Consider the following 19,346-nt stretch of genomic DNA (forward strand, 5'->3'; position numbering starts at 1 on the left):
TGGAGGGGACATTTCTGGTGGGGGCGGAGGCTGTTATGTGTTCCAATTAGACCAGACCGACAGCCAGGCAGTGAGAGGAGGGGAGGGGGCGCACCCCACCACACAGAAGTGTGTCTATAGCTGCCATTTAAAGTCACCAGCTCATGACAGGAATGTCTGTCCCCCTGCGCACAGAGATCATGTACTAGATGCGTCTACTTTATTTTTAACACATTGGATGGGTCAAACGATGGCTCACTGGCTGACGGAAATGAGGAATGAGCGCGCTGAGTCCGCGGCCGCAGCTTTTGGACCGCAAGATTTACAACCTCTTTCTCCACCTTGCCCCCTCTGGCTCTCCAAGACCATTCCCTCTGTGCGGAGTCCACTGCCGTGACCAGGACCAGTGGAAAACTTCAATGGGATTATAATTGGGTTTTAATTCGAGGGAAATCAAAAGGTGTATATTTTCCTACAGGATTAAATCAAGCAAAGGTGAGTTTCTTTGATCGGGAAACGTTTCATGTAAATGAATACAGGTGAACTATTTACATTCTTAAAATTATAATGGTTATGTGTTAGATTATTATTGAGAATACTGTTTACAAATATATTTATTGACATAGTGGTCTTTAAGTGCGATTCATTTCTAAATGTAGACACCAAAGGCACATTTTGCTTACCACCTGTTGTTGCTCAATGCAAAACTTGTTGAAGGACATTCCCTCCCTTTCAAATACCACGATGGATAAACTGTTGTAGCCTTGGCTACATTTCAGTTTTGTATTTCTTGCTTATTGTTCTGACACATATATTATTCAGATTGTATCATTTTAATTGTGAAAGGATTTAATTCGGTACTCGGTAAGTAGGCGGGTGTTTAGGTGAATTTTTGGCGCGCGCGCTATGCGGGGTCATAACGGTCTTGATGCATGCTCTGCGCGCTTCTGCTGACAAATCCAAAGTGCGCTTCGCTAGCTGCCCATCATTTCTAATGTTATTGGAAACATTACATCGTTTTCAAAGAGAGGGGAGAGAGTTGAAGACAAAAATATTGTCTCAAAGTTGTTGACTGCTGGAGGGATACGACTTTCTTTAATCCTCTTCATACACAAGGCCACATAGAGCTCTCTCCACTCCTTGCCTTTGGCACATGGATAATAATATGATCAAATATAATAGATATTTTCTTTCCTTAAAGGGCAATTCGGTTGCTGCAAGAATACACAGACTGGGTGCTCCTCTCCACACTAGGAGTATGTAACTGTTATATCATTTTACTTACATGCTGCACTCTACATGAGTGGGAGGCAGTATTGAGGCAAACAACTATTTCCATACTTATTCAAGGTGTCATAAAAAATGCAATCCCAACCCCAACATAAATTATCTTTTCACATGACCCTCCCCTTGTTAGTGTAAAATAATTGCACACCCTCCCCCATCATAGAATTAACTACAAATAATATTGACGACCACAAATAATAACCGTGTGTTTATAAACGTGGATATAGACCACACCAGCATGCTTTTGTGGCGCAGTCGGTGCCACGCAGGGCTACCCGCCAGAAGGTTGAGGTTTCGCGGATCACCACCACGGACGAGCTCACTCTCCCTGCCTGTTTCATTAGGCCTGCACTATGACCAGAGACAGTCAAAATTTTGGACACCATACTCATTTAAGGGTTTTGTTTATCTTGTACTATTTTCTTAATTGTAGAACAATAGTGAAGACATCAAAACTATGAAATAACACACATGGAATCATGTAGTAACCAAAAAAGTGTTAAACAAATATTTTTATTTTATATTTGAGATTCTTCAAAGTAGCCACCCTTTGCCTTGATGACAGCTTTGCACACTCTTGGCATTCTCTCAACCAGCTTCACCTGGAATGCTTGGAATTCAACAGTCTTGAAGGAGTTCCCATATATGCTGAGCAGTTGTTGGCTGCTTTTTCTTCACTCTGCGGTCCAACTCATCCCAAACCATCTCAATTAGGTTGAGGTTGGGTGATTGTGGAGGCCAGTTCATCAATCAATCAAGCAAGCAAATGTATTTATATAGCCCTTTTTGCATCAGCCAATGTCACAAAGTGCTATACAGAAACCCAGCTTAAAACCCCAAACAGCAAGCAATGCAGATGTAGAAGCACAGTGGCTAGGAAAAACTCCCTCGAATGGCTGGAACCTAGGAAGAAACCTAGAGAGGAACCAGGCTTTGAGGGGTGGCCAGTCCTCTTCTGGCTGTGCCGGGTGGAGATTATAACAACATGGCCAAGATGTTCAAACGTTCATAGATGACCAGCAGGGTCAAATAATAATAATGACAGTGATTGTAGAGGGTGCAACAGGTCAGCACCTCAGGAGTAAATGTCAGTTGGCTTTTCATAACCTATCTTTCAGAGTTAGAGACCGCAGGTGCGGTAGAGAGAGTCGAAAACAGCAGGTCCGGGACAAGGTAGCACGTCCGGTGTACAGGTCAGGGTTCCATAGCCGCAGGCAGAACAGTTGAAACTGGAGCAGCAGCACGACCAGGTGGACTGGGGACAGCAAGGAGTCATCAGGCCAGGTAGTCCTGAGGCATGGACCTAGGGCTCAGGTCCTCAGAGAGAAGAAAAAGAGAAAGCGAGAGAGAGAATTAGAGGGAGCATCCTTAAATTCACACAGTTCATTTGATGCAGCACTCATCACTCTCCTTCTTGGTTAAATAGCCTTTACACAACCTGGAAGTGTGTTTTGGGTCATTGTTCTGTTAAATTAAATGATAGTACAACTAAGTGCAAACCAGATGAGATGGCATATCGCTGCAGAATGCTGTGTTAGCCGTGCTGGTTAAGTGTGCCTTGAAATCTAAATAAATCACTGACAGTGTCACCAGCAAAGCACCATCACACCTCCTCCTCCATGCTTAACGGTGGGACCACACATGCAGAGATCATCCTTTCACATAATCTGCGTCTCACAAAGACATGGCGGTTGGAACCAAAAATCCCAAATTTTGACTTATCACACCAAAGAACAGATTCTCTTTAGTAGTGGTTTCTTTGCAGCAATTTGACCATGAAGGCCTGGTTCACACAATCTCCTCTGATCAGTTGATGTTGAGATGTGTCTGTTACTTGAACTCTGTGAAAGATTTATTTAGGCTGCAATCTGAGGTGCAGTTAATTGCTGATTTATGAGGCTGCTAACGCTTAAGAACTTACCCTCTGCAGCAGAGGTGACTCTGGGTCTTCCTTTCCTGTGGCGGTCCTCATGAGAGCCAGTTTCATAGTGAATGATGGTTTTTGCGACTGCACTTGAAGAAACTTCTTGACATTTTCCGGAATGACTGACCTTCATGTCTTAAAGTAATGATGGACTGCTGTTTCTCTTTGCTTATTTGAGCTGTTCTTACCGTAATATGTACTTGGTCTTTTACCAAATAGGGCTATCTTCTGTATACCACCATTACCTTGTCACAACACAGCTGATTGGCTCAAACACATTAAGAAGGGAAGAAATTCCACCAATTAACTTTTAACAAGGCACACCTGTTAATTGAAATGCATTCCAGGTGACTTCCTCATGAAGTTGGTTGAGATAATGCCAAGAGTGTGCAAAGCTGTCATCAAGGAAAAGGGTGGCTACTTTGAAGAATCTCAAATATAAAATATATTTTGATTTGTTTAACACTTTTTTGTTTACTACATGATTCCATATGTGTTATTTCACAGTTTTGATGTCTTCACTATTATTCTACAATGTAGAAAATCATATTTAAAAAAAAAAAAAAAAAAACCTGGAATGAGTATGTGTGTCCAAACTTTTGACTGGTACTGTATGTAAATGTGATATTTCAGAATTGTATTTTTAATACATTTGCAAACATTTCTAAAAACCTATTTTTGCTTTGTCATTATGTGGTATTGTGTGTAGATCGATGAGGTAAAAAAAACGATTTAATACATTTTAGAATAAGTCTGTAACGTAATCAAATGTGGAAGAAGTCAAAGGGTCTAAGTACTATCCGAATGCACTGTATATACACACATTACAACGGTTTTCAAAAGTGACCGTGATTGCGCAATAAAGTCAGGACTTATTTCCAGTGTGGTCCCTATCTTTTTTTGTATATAAATAGATATAAATGACATAGATACAGACACATTACAGAGATACAATCCCAAAAATACTGTTCACACATAAGGCAGCTTTTGACCTTATCTTAAGAAGTGGTTACGGTTGGTATGGCTTTGAGTTGCTATGGTAGTTTGTTCCACTCAAAAGCGCCGGTATTTAATAATGTATTCCCACCAGATAGACTCATATTTAAAACAGTGAATATTAGAGTGTCTTAGGTATTTTCTTAAACTGCATTGTTGGTTAAGGGCTTGTAAGTAAGCATTTCACTGTAAGGTTTACACCTGTTGTATTCGGTGCATGTGACAAATACAATTTGATTTGATTTGGACACTAACAAATAAAATAAATTGGGATAGGTACCTGGGGCTGAGTGAGTGATAATTCTGTGGTTCAGACCAAGTTCAATTAATACTATTATTTTTTCCACTGTTTTTCGGGTTCCCCAACTTGCAGCCCACAGGCCAAATTGTTTTCTGAGCAATTTTTTTAAATGTTTATTATTTTTTAATTTTTTTTATTCTTCATTGTTGGACATAAAACACTAAAAACACAAGGAAGTCAGCTCCAAATGATTTTGATTTTGGAACTATTTCCCCAAGTATTCCCACACATAATAAGGAGATGTTATCTTATGCAAATGTAAGCAAGTTTTGAAATTATGATTATGTTTTAGTAAAAAATGCTATATGTTTGGGCTTCTAAATCTAGTTGATGATCTCTGCTTTAGGGGGTCTATAGCTAGGTTTCCACTCTTGGCCGACTGATGGTTTTGTCACTAAACATGTTGCGTAGGTATAGCGATTGTGCCCTGGTATTGCCACTTGGGCTCTAGCCAATAGCTCGCGGATACAGTGTGGGAATAGCCAACAAAAAAGATTATTAGGGACAAAATTGAGAGATTGTTTTAATTTGTCAAATGGCAGCCAAGTACCAATCAACATGTCACAAGAATAAGACCCTCGATATTTATTGAATGGAGCATCAAGATCATCCCCATGCACTTTCACCACCCTGTGAAGTTCATCATTATTTAACATGTAGCCTAATACAAGGTTTCCCAAACTTGGTCCTGGGGCCCTGCCTGGGTGCACGTTTTGGTTTTTGCCCTAGCACTACACAGCTGATTCAAATAATCAAAGCTTGATGCTGAGTTGGTTATTTGAATCAGCTGTGTAGTGCTAGGGCATTAAACCAAAACGTGCACCCAGGAGGAAACAAAACGTGCACCCAGGGGGAACCAAAACGTGCACCCAGGAGGAAACAAAACGTGCACCCAGGTCGAAACAAAACGTGCACCCAGGGGGAACCAAAACGTGCACCCAGGAGGAAACAAAACGTGCACCCAGGTCGAAACAAAACGTGCACCCAGGGGGAACCAAAACGTGCACACAGGAGGAACCAAAACGTGCACCCAGGAGGAACCAAAACGTGCACCCAGGGGGAAACAAAACGTGCACCCAGGGGGAAACAAAACGTGCACCCAGGGGGAACCAAAACGTGCACCCAGGGGGAAACAAAACGTGCACCCAGGGGGAACCAAAACGTGCACCCAGGTGGAACCAAAACGTGCACCCAGGGGGAACCAAAACGTGCACCCAGGGGGAAACAAAACGTGCACCCAGAGGGAACCAAAACGTGCACCCAGGGGGAACCAAAACGTGCACCCAGGGGGAAACAAAACGTGCACCCAGGGGGAACCAAACCGTGCACCCAGGGGGAACCAAAATGTGCACCCAGGGGGAACCAAAACGTGCACCCAGGGGGAACCAAAACGTGCACCCAGGAGGAACCAAAAAGTGCACCCAGGGGGAACCAAAACGTGCACCCAGGGGGAACCAAAAGGTGCACCCAGGGGGAACTAAAACGTGCACCCAGGGGGAACCAAAACGTGCACCCAGGGGGAACCAAAACGTGCACCCAGGACAAAACAAAACGTGCACCCAGGGTGAAACAAAATGTGCACCCAGGAGGAAACAAAACGTGCACCCAGGAGGAAACAAAACGTGCACCCAGGGGGAACCAAAACGTGCACCCAGGGGGAACCAAAACGTGCACCCAGGGGGGCAGGACCGAGTTTGGGAAACTCTGGCCTGATAAACTGCATTCTTTCCCAGGACGTGGTGACAGTTTTTAATCCAACATGTACTTTACTTGGTTGAAACCTGGTTGATATCAAGCCATTTTGAGGATGCTGGAATGACATTTTGGACGAATGTGCGTATGCCTAGAGGAAACTTTTAAAGTAGACAAATCAGATGAAAACATGGTGACTGGTTGTGTTTATGCCACATATACAGCGTAATACATGTTTAAATGACAAATATTTAGGTTATATCGAAGCGTTCTAGGTGCACGAGGAAAAGCCCTCGTATTGGAGAGGAGGCAGAGCAAGCATTAAGCTTGCTCTGCCTGTATTGTCTCTTAACAAGATCAATAGGGGATCATTTCCAGCTGCGTGTCTCATGTCTTTACTCTTCTTTCATGCACAGTGATGCACCTGGCCTCTCCACTGCCTATCAGCTATTCCTAGTTGTTATTGTGGATTCATATTGAAAATTGATGCAGCTTTGAATGCTTTTACGTGTGGTATGATTGCTAATAGCCTATTGCCAATATGTACAAATGCTCCACCTACCACTATTGTCACTATTAGTAGTGGATAGTGGGCAGGATAGACAGACTGGTAGACTATATTGACCTGTGGTATAGTAGAAGTTACCGTGCAGACAAACGTAGCGCATAAGGGTAGTACCAAAACACCTTGATATAGGGGAGACGCATGTAAGCAGATGAAGACATTTGGCTAGGATGGAAGAAATGATATAGTACAACCTGCAATAGAGCGAATGCAAACCAGGGAGAAAAATCTCTACCCTCCCCTGTGCCCAATAAAAAACCACACAACTCTCCCCAAAGCCCCCCAGAAGTTTGACAACCCTCCCCTATTTTGGAACCCCCAATCCTGTCCCTAACCTCTCCCAAGATCAAACTCACGTGCTATGGCGGTCCAAACAGGGTTTAGTATTGCCATTGTAGTAGGCTACACGTGGTATAGTAATATAAGATACTGTCATGTTCATATCCTAAATGAAGGAGGGTTTAACTCAATATTAAAATCTACATGAAGCCACTTGACTGTTCCGTTTCAGTCATTTTTAGCAGACACTCTTATCCAGAGCAAGTAGGGTTTAAGTACCTTGCTTAAAGGCACATCAACAGATTTCACCTAGTCAGCTCAGGGATTCAAACCAGCAACCTTTCAGTTCCTGGCCCAACCTCTTAACCGCTAGGCTACCACCCAGGCCATGATAGAGCTATTACATATTCTTTTCTATTTTATTCTATAAGAAAAACCATGCAACTTCATCTCACTGGGCAAAAACTGGTTGAGCCAACATTGTTTCCACGTAAATTTCAACCCCCGAATTGAAATGTGATGATTTTTCTTAACCCAAATTGAATGTCATGGTGACATTTTCTGTTGATTTCACGTTGAATTCATGACAACTCAAATGTAAATCAAAAATAGACATTGAACTGACGTCTGTGCCTAGTGGGATCTTTTTATGTATATGTATGAAAAGTATATGGTGTAGTGTTGTCTCTGTCTGTGTGGCCGGTATAGTTGTGCATTAGAGGACCATCTATAGATATTAACAATCTATCAGAAGCAGGAACGACAGATCTCAGACTGTCCCGTGAGTGTAGGGGAGCAAGGTAGACGATTGCCTCTCCTGTCTCTCTCTGTCACACTCTTTGATATAGCTTCTTCTTTCTTCACTGTGGGGCAGCTTCCCTGGCACAGGTTAAGCCTAGTTCGGCACTAAAAAGCATCTGAATACTTATACGTATTAGTGCAGTACCAGGCTTCATTTGTGTCTGAAAACATGGTACTATTTGTTTGCCTCTACCAGATTTTCACCATGCGAAGGCAAGATGTCACAGACCTCACTCCAGCTGTCGCTGGTACACTTTCCCACACGTTGAGTCACTAGTCCTCCTAACCACACCCATCTGCCATTTCTCATTTCTCCCTCTCCACTTTCCATGCTACTCGGAAAATCCAAAAATTACAGATGAAACATCGGCTGACTGTGTTCTCTAGTTAGTTGCCACGGTTCATGCTCGGTTGTTTTGTGTTGGCCTTTATATTTCATACAAAGGGAGGTGTTTTTGTATTTCCATTTCCCTCTCTAGCTATCATGAAATTCCTTTGCAAAGGTTTGAATCGACACTCTAATCGCTGTTCAATCAAGACGACTGATTGAAAGATGTATCTTGCTGAATGTACCCGGCTGGTGTTTTTGATATTATAATTGGTGAGGACTGTAATGGGGCTAAGGTTTCTGCCTCCACCTGAACTAAGCTGTGCCTGGGTAGAGGCTGCCACTTCAGTGAAGAGGTAGTCTTTGTCCATGCCATGTAGCATCCAGAGAGGCTATGCCATGACATGTGCTCCTGTCGTCAGTTTGGCCCAGACCAACATGGCATCCTGGGTTTCATGCAGTTAGGCTAGTGGATTTAATGGTGTCAGCAGACATGCACGTCACATAGCGTAGGGACATGCCTGCTCTGTTGGAGCTAGCCCAGGTTGTGTGTGCGGTGATAAGGGGATCCCCTGTGCTGCTAGTCAGTGGGTGGAGGTAGGGTTATGTCTGATAACATCCCCCTGCACGGGACTGATACAGAGATGAGGAGGAGGGAGACCTGGGCCTGAATTCACAAAGCGCCTTAGAGTATCTCTGTTCCTTACTGACCAGATCAGTCACTCAGTACAGTCTTCGTTCACAGTCGCTGCTGTCCCTGTCTGTTCCTAAGGCTAGAACTGAGATGGGGAAACAATATTTGTCCCATAATGCCCCTTCATCCTGGACCATGCTTCAAAAGATAGTTAGTGAAATTAGGGAGTTAGTCCTTGCCTGTTTTTAAGACTCTGATTGACTGTTTGTGATAACTGCAGTTGTTTCTAATATTCAATTGTATCCGTAACTCGTGACACTTTGTCTTTTGTGTGTATTTTGTATATGTTTTTTGTCATATTCTATGTACACGCTGCCATTTCCCTGTTTTGCCTTCTTGCCAGGTCGCCCTCGCAAAAGAGGTTCTCAATCTCAATGGGTCTTACCTGGTTAAATAGAGGTGAAATAAAAAAACAAATAAAAATAAGTGCTGACCTATGACCCTCCCTCTTATTTATTATGATTTATAAAGGCGAAACTGAGTCCAGATCCACCACCACAACACCACTGTATACTACGTAACCACAACCAGGGCCCCTTCTCTGAATGGCAAAGAACCAGTCATCCTTCTATCTCCTTCAAACCAGAGGTTGACTTTGTCGTGTAAGGGGAGGGGAGAGGTAATGTGCATAGTGTGACTGTACCTCCACAATACAGATGGTACAGTCACACCTCTGGACATGTGAATAGAACTCGACGTAATAATGCCGGGTTGGGTTGAATCCTTGAGACGCAGTTGAGATACAGTATATATCAAGTTTCGAGCTTTATTAGTAGTCGTGTGTACAGGATACACATGGTGTTCGCCGTCCAACGAAATGCTTCCTTGCAGGCTCCTTCTCGACAATGCAACAACAATAAGAAATAATCAAAAGATAAGAATACGAACATAAAGTCTGTGTGTTATAACTAACTTTCTCCCAAATCCCTGTTGACATCAGTGTATGATTCACGTGAAGGTTCAAGCTGCACGTGCATAGCTCAAGTCAGGCGCTGGCCACATTGTAAACATAACTGGCAACAATATCTATGATTTGCATTGAATTATGACTCTCTAGTACTAATATCTAGTATTTCTGCACTACAGGAGAACACCACCCAAGGACTCTCTCCCATATCCATTGGACTGTACAGACACATTCCCACACAATATTTAGCAGACACTCCTATCCAGAGCAAGTAGTGTTATGTGCCTTGCTCAAGGGCACATCAACCGATTTTTTGCCTAGTCAGCTCAGGGATTCAAACCATTGACCTTTCTGTTACTGTTCGGCTACCTGCCTCCCAGCCACACTAACATTAAACCAGATGTAGCTAGCAGAAACACACAGACCCACACACCCACGTTTACAGTTGAAACGTTGACGGTACCACATCACAGGAAGGCGGTTTGTACGTAACATTCATCAAGTTCCCCAGTAGAGACAGATAGGGGGTTGCCCTTCCCTTGTGTGAGGTGATAAGAGCGGCACGCTGCGCTAAGATAGAGCTATCTTGGTGGCTAACCTTTCCACACACACACACCCCACTCTGTGACGGTTGGGGGATATGTCAGGCTCAAAATGGCCACGGCTGATGAGGGATGAGTGAGTTGAGGAGTGAAGGGAACTACTTGTGATTCCTAAATAGCAGCAAAAGGTTGTAAACAAAACAGTATACATTCCTAGGATGTATGTTACAGCATTTCTTCTCTGGGAATTTTTGCTTTACATTCAGAACAGTTTGTTGTCTTCCTATAGTCTGCCATCTTTTTGTTTGAAATTGTAGGTATGGACAGGCAGTCTTTTTTTAATACTAAATGCTAACATACAAAGGGAGGTGTTTTTGTATTTCCATTTCCCTCTCTTCCCTAACATCATTTAACAGACACTCTTATCCAGAGTTAATTACAGTAGCAATTAGTGTTGAGTGCCTTGCTCAAGGGCACATCGGCAGATTTGTTTCACCTAGTTGGCTCAGGGATTCAACCAAGCAACATTTCAGTTACTGGCCAAACCCTCTTAACCACTAGGCTACTCGCCACCAGTATATTTGAGTAAGACTTCATGTAGTGGCGATTCCCTATGAAAAGCCACTGGCACAGGAGATAGCTGTCCATAACACGTCCACAGAAATCAACTTTCCAAACATTACTCTTTTTGGGTGAAATTCTCATTTATTGGGTATATAAAATATAAATAGCGGTAACACGGTAATAACTATATGTGCTCTCCTCTCACCTGTGCTAACACTTCCTGGTCACCTGTGCTACCTATATAGACACACTGACCAGTGACCCATGACCCCAACATATAGTGCCCTCTGGTGTACAAAACAAGTAAAAATAACCATTGACAGACAACATATGCACAACACATAAAAAGGTAATCTTCTGGGTTCTTTATTTTGTTTTATGCATACACATAATACAGCTATCATACCCATAACATAATACAACTATCCTACCCATAACATAATACAACTATCCTACCCATAACATAATACAACTATCCTACCTATAACATAATACAGCTATCCTACCCATAACATAATACAACTATCCTACCTATAACATAATACAGCTATCCTACCCATAACATAATACAACTATCCTACCTATAACATAATACAACTATCCTACCCATAACATAATACAGCTATCATACCCATAACATAATACAACTATCCTACCTATAACATAATACAGCTATCATACCCATAACATAATACAACTATCCTACCTATAACATAATACAACTATCCTACCCATAACATAATACAGCTATCATACCCATAACATAATACAACTATCCTACCCATAACATAATACAACTATCCTACCCATAACATAATACAACTATCCTACCCATAACATAATACAGCTATCCTACCCATAACATAATACAACTATCCTACCCATAACACAATACAACTATCCTACCCATAACATAATACAGCTATCCTACCCATAACATAATACAACTATCCTACCCATAACATAATACAACTATCCTACCCATAACATAATACAACTATCCTACCCATAACATAATACAACTATCATACCCATAACATAATACAGCTATCATACCCATAACATAATACAACTATCCTACCCATAACATAATACAACTATCATACCCATAACATTATACAGCTGTCATACCCATAACATAATACAGCTATCATGCCCATAACATTATACAGCTATCATACCCATAACATAATACAACTATCATACCCATAACATTATACAGCTGTCATACCCATAACATAATACAGCTATCATACCCATAACATTATATAGCTATCATACCCATAACATAATACAGCTATCGTACCCATAACATAATACAGCTATCATACCCATAACATAATACAGCTATCGTACCCATAACATAATACAGCTATCATACCCATAACATAATACAGCTATCATACCCATAACATAATACAACTATCATACCCATAACATTATATAGCTATCATACCCATAACATTATACAGCTATCATACCCATAACATAATACAGCTATCATACCCATAACATAATACAGCTATCGTACCCACAACATAATACAGCTATCATACCCATAACATAATACAAATATCATACCCATAACATAATACAGCTATCGTACCCAATACATAATACAACTATCAAACCCATAACATAATACAACTATCCTACCCATAACATAATACAACTATCATACCCATAACATAATACAACTATCCTACCCATAACATAATACAACTATCGTACCCATAACATAATACAACTATCCTACCCATAACATTATACAGCTATCATACCCATAACATAATACAACTATCATACCCATAACATAATACAACTATCCTACCCATAACATAATACAACTATCCTACCCATAACATAATACAACTATTGTACCCATAACATAATACAACTATCCTACCCATAACATTATACAGCTATCATACCCATGACATAATACAACTATCAAACCCATGACATAATACAACTATCCTACCCATAACATAATACAACTATCCTACCCATAACATAATACAACTATCCTACCCATAACATTATACAGCTATCATACCCATAACATTATACAGCTATCATACCCATGACATAATACAACTATCAAACCCATGACATAATACAACTATCATACCCATAACATTATACAGCTATCATACCCATAACATTATACAGCTATCATACCCATGACATAATACAACTATCAAACCCATGACATAATACAACTATCATACCCATAACATAATACAACTATCCTACCCATAACATTATACAGCTATCATACCCATGACATAATACAACTATCAAACCCATAACATAATACAGCTATCATACCCATAACATAATACAACTATCCTACCCTTAACATAATACAGCTATCATACCCACAACATAATACAGCTATCCTACCCATAACATAATACAACTATCCTACCCATAACATAATACAACTATCCTACCCATAACATAATACAACTATCCTACCCATAACATAATACAACTATCATACCCATAACATAATACAGCTATCATACCCATAACATAATACAACTATCCTACCCATAACATAATACAACTATCCTACCCATAACATAATACAACTATTATACCCATAACATAATACAACTATCCTACCCATAACATAATACAACTATCCTACCCATAATACAATACAGCTATCATACCCATAACATAATACAACTATCCTACCCATAACATAATACAACTATCCTACCCATAACATAATACAACTATCATACCCATAACATTATACAGCTGTCATACCCATAACATAATACAGCTATCATACCCATAACATAATACAGCTATCATACCCATAACATAATACAGCTATCATACCCATAACATAATACAACTATCACACCGATAACATTATATAGCTATCATACCCATAACATAATACAGCTATCATACCCATAACATAATACAGCTATCATACCCATAACATAATACAGCTATCATACCCATAACATAATACAGCTATCGTACCCATAACATAATACAGCTATCGTACCCATAACATAATACAGCTATCGTACCCACAACATAATACAGCTATTATACCCATAACATAATGCAACTATCATACCCATAACATAATACAGCTATCGTACCCATAACATAATACAACTATCAAACCCATAACATAATACAACTATCCTACCCATAACAGAATACAACTATCCTACCCATAACAGAATACAACTATCCTACCCATAACATAATACAACTATCGTACCCATAACATAATACAACTATCCTACCCATAACATTATACAGCTATCATACCCATGACATAATACAACTATCCTACCCATAACATAATACAACTATCCTACCCATAACATTATATAGCTATCATACCCATAACATTATACAGCTATCATACCCATAACATAATACAGCTATCATACCCATAACATAATACAGCTATCGTACCCACAACATAATACAGCTATCATACCCATAACATAATACAGCTATCGTACCCATAACATAATACAACTATCAAACCCATAACATAATACAACTATCCTACCCATAACATAATACAACTATCCTACCCATAACATAATACAACTATCGTACCCATAACATAATACAACTATCCTACCCATAACATTATACAGCTATCATACCCATAACATAATACAACTATCATACCCATAACATAATACAACTATCCTACCCATAACATAATACAACTATCCTACCCATAACATAATACAACTATTGTACCCATAACATAATACAACTATCCTACCCATAACATTATACAGCTATCATACCCATGACATAATACAACTATCAAACCCATGACATAATACAACTATCCTACCCATAACATAATACAACTATCCTACCCATAACATAATACAACTATCGTACCCATAACATAATACAACTAGCATACCCATAACATAATACAACTATCCTACCCATAACATTATACAGCTATCATACCCATAACATTATACAGCTATCATACCCATGACATAATACAACTATCAAACCCATGACATAATACAACTATCATACCCATAACATAATACAACTATCCTACCCATAACATTATACAGCTATCATACCCATGACATAATACAACTATCAAACCCATAACATAATACAGCTATCATACCCATAACATAATACAACTATCCTACCCATAACATAATACAACTATCATACCCATAACATAATACAACTATCCTACCCTTAACATAATACAGCTATCATACCCACAACATAATACAGCTATCCTACCCATAACATAATACAACTATCCTACCCATAACATAATACAACTATCCTACCCATAACATAATACAACTATCCTACCCATAACATAATACAACTATCATACCCATAACATAATACAGCTATCATACCCATAACATTATACAACTATCATATCCATAACATAATACAACTATCCTACCCGTAACATAATACACCTATCCTACCCATAACATAATACAACTATTATACCCATAACATAATACAACTATCCTACCCATAACATAATACAACTATCCTACCCATAATACAATACAGCTATCATACCCATAACATAATACAACTATCCTACCCATAACATAATACAACTATCCTACCCATAACATAATACAACTATCATACCCATAACATTATACAGCTGTCATACCCATAACATAATACAGCTATCATACCCATAACATTATACAGCTATCATACCCATGACATAATACAACTATCATACCCATAACAAAATACAGCTATCATACGCATAACATAATACAGCTATCATACCCATAACATAATACAACTATCCTACCCATAACATAATACAACTATCATACCCATAACATAATACAGCTATCGTACCCATAACATAATACAGCTATCGTACCCATAACATAATACAGCTATCGTACCCACAACATAATACAGCTATCATACCCATAACATAATACAACTATCATACCCATAACATAATACAGCTATCGTACCCATAACATAATACAACTATCAAACCCATAACATAATACAACTATCCTACCCATAACATAATACAACTATCATACCCATAACATAATACAACTATCAAACCCATAACATAATACAACTATCCTACCCATAACATAATACAACTATCCTACCCATAACATAATACAACTATCGTACCCATAACATAATACAACTATCCTACCCATAACATTATACAGCTATCATACCCATAACATAATACAACTATCATACCCATAACATAATACAACTATCCTACCCATAACATAATACAACTATCCTACCCATAACATAATACAACTATTGTACCCATAACATAATACAACTATCCTACCCATAACATTATACAGCTATCATACCCATGACATAATACAACTATCAAACCCATGACATAATACAACTATCCTACCCATAACATAATACAACTATCCTACCCATAACATAATACAACTATCGTACCCATAACATAATACAACTAGCATACCCATAACATAATACAACTATCCTACCCATAACATTATACAGCTATCATACCCATAACATTATACAGCTATCATACCCATGACATAATACAACTATCAAACCCATGACATAATACAACTATCATACCCATGACATAATACAACTATCCTACCCATAACATTATACAGCTATCATACCCATGACATAATACAACTATCAAACCCATAACATAATACAGCTATCATACCCATAACATAATACAACTATCCTACCCATAACATAATACAACTATCATACCCATAACATAATACAACTATCCTACCCTTAACATAATACAGCTATCATACCCACAACATAATACAGCTATCCTACCCATAACATAATACAACTATCCTACCCATAACATAATACAACTATCCTACCCATAACATAATACAACTATCCTACCCATAACATAATACAACAATCATACCCATAACATAATACAGCTATCATACCCATAACATTATACAACTATCATATCCATAACATAATACAACTATCCTACCCATAACATAATACAACTATCCTACCCATAACATAATACAACTATTATACCCATAACATAATACAACTATCCTACCCATAACATAATACAACTATCCTACCCATAATACAATACAGCTATCATACCCATAACATAATACAACTATCCTACCCATAACATAATACAACTATCCTACCCATAACATAATACAACTATCCTACCCATAACATTATACAGCTATCATACCCATAACATTATACAGCTATCATACCCATGACATAATACAACTATCAAACCCATGACATAATACAACTATCATACCCATAACATTATACAGCTATCATACCCATAACATTATACAGCTATCATACCCATGACATAATACAACTATCAAACCCATGACATAATACAACTATCATACCCATAACATAATACAACTATCCTACCCATAACATTATACAGCTATCATACCCATGACATAATACAACTATCAAACCCATAACATAATACAGCTATCATACCCATAACATAATACAACTATCCTACCCTTAACATAATACAGCTATCATACCCACAACATAATACAGCTATCCTACCCATAACATAATACAACTATCCTACCCATAACATAATACAACTATCCTACCCATAACATAATACAACTATCCTACCCATAACATAATACAACTATCATACCCATAACATAATACAGCTATCATACCCATAACATAATACAACTATCCTACCCATAACATAATACAACTATCCTACCCATAACATAATACAACTATTATACCCATAACATAATACAACTATCCTACCCATAACATAATACAACTATCCTACCCATAATACAATACAGCTATCATACCCATAACATAATACAACTATCCTACCCATAACATAATACAACTATCCTACCCATAACATAATACAACTATCATACCCATAACATTATACAGCTGTCATACCCATAACATAATACAGCTATCATACCCATAACATAATACAGCTATCATACCCATAACATAATACAGCTATCATACCCATAACATAATACAACTATCACACCGATAACATTATATAGCTATCATACCCATAACATAATACAGCTATCATACCCATAACATAATACAGCTATCATACCCATAACATAATACAGCTATCATACCCATAACATAATACAGCTATCGTACCCATAACATAATACAGCTATCGTACCCATAACATAATACAGCTATCGTACCCACAACATAATACAGCTATTATACCCATAACATAATGCAACTATCATACCCATAACATAATACAGCTATCGTACCCATAACATAATACAACTATCAAACCCATAACATAATACAACTATCCTACCCATAACAGAATACAACTATCCTACCCATAACAGAATACAACTATCCTACCCATAACATAATACAACTATCGTACCCATAACATAATACAACTATCCTACCCATAACATTATACAGCTATCATACCCATGACATAATACAACTATCCTACCCATAACATAATACAACTATCCTACCCATAACATTATATAGCTATCATACCCATAACATTATACAGCTATCATACCCATAACATAATACAGCTATCATACCCATAACATAATACAGCTATCGTACCCACAACATAATACAGCTATCATACCCATAACATAATACAGCTATCGTACCCATAACATAATACAACTATCAAACCCATAACATAATACAACTATCCTACCCATAACATAATACAACTATCCTACCCATAACATAATACAACTATCGTACCCATAACATAATACAACTATCCTACCCATAACATTATACAGCTATCATACCCATAACATAATACAACTATCATACCCATAACATAATACAACTATCCTACCCATAACATAATACAACTATCCTACCCATAACATAATACAACTATTGTACCCATAACATAATACAACTATCCTACCCATAACATTATACAGCTATCATACCCATGACATAATACAACTATCAAACCCATGACATAATACAACTATCCTACCCATAACATAATACAACTATCCTACCCATAACATAATACAACTATCGTACCCATAACATAATACAACTAGCATACCCATAACATAATACAACTATCCTACCCATAACATTATACAGCTATCATACCCATAACATTATACAGCTATCATACCCATGACATAATACAACTATCAAACCCATGACATAATACAACTATCATACCCATAACATAATACAACTATCCTACCCATAACATTATACAGCTATCATACCCATGACATAATACAACTATCAAACCCATAACATAATACAGCTATCATACCCATAACATAATACAACTATCCTACCCATAACATAATAAAACTATCATACCCATAACATAATACAACTATCCTACCCTTAACATAATACAGCTATCATACCCACAACATAATACAGCTATCCTACCCATAA

General features: G+C 38.3%; 1 protein-coding gene across 2 annotated transcripts in view; it reads left to right on the forward strand.

The window, feature by feature from the left end:
* Positions 1–96: 96 nt before the first annotated feature.
* LOC139553251 (spectrin beta chain, erythrocytic-like) overlaps positions 97–19,346 on the forward strand; it is a 59,402-nt gene continuing 40,152 nt past the window's right edge. The window contains exon 1 of one of the 2 annotated variants that reach the window (XM_071365383.1): positions 97–474. The gene's annotated coding sequence lies outside the window, so the exon portion shown is untranslated. The remainder of the gene's footprint in view (positions 475–19,346) is intronic. The other variant, XM_071365382.1, reaches the window with a different exon arrangement.

This window comes from Salvelinus alpinus, chromosome 25 (assembly GCF_045679555.1).
Source record: "Salvelinus alpinus chromosome 25, SLU_Salpinus.1, whole genome shotgun sequence".
In the NCBI taxonomy this organism is placed as follows: Eukaryota; Metazoa; Chordata; class Actinopteri; order Salmoniformes; family Salmonidae; genus Salvelinus; species Salvelinus alpinus.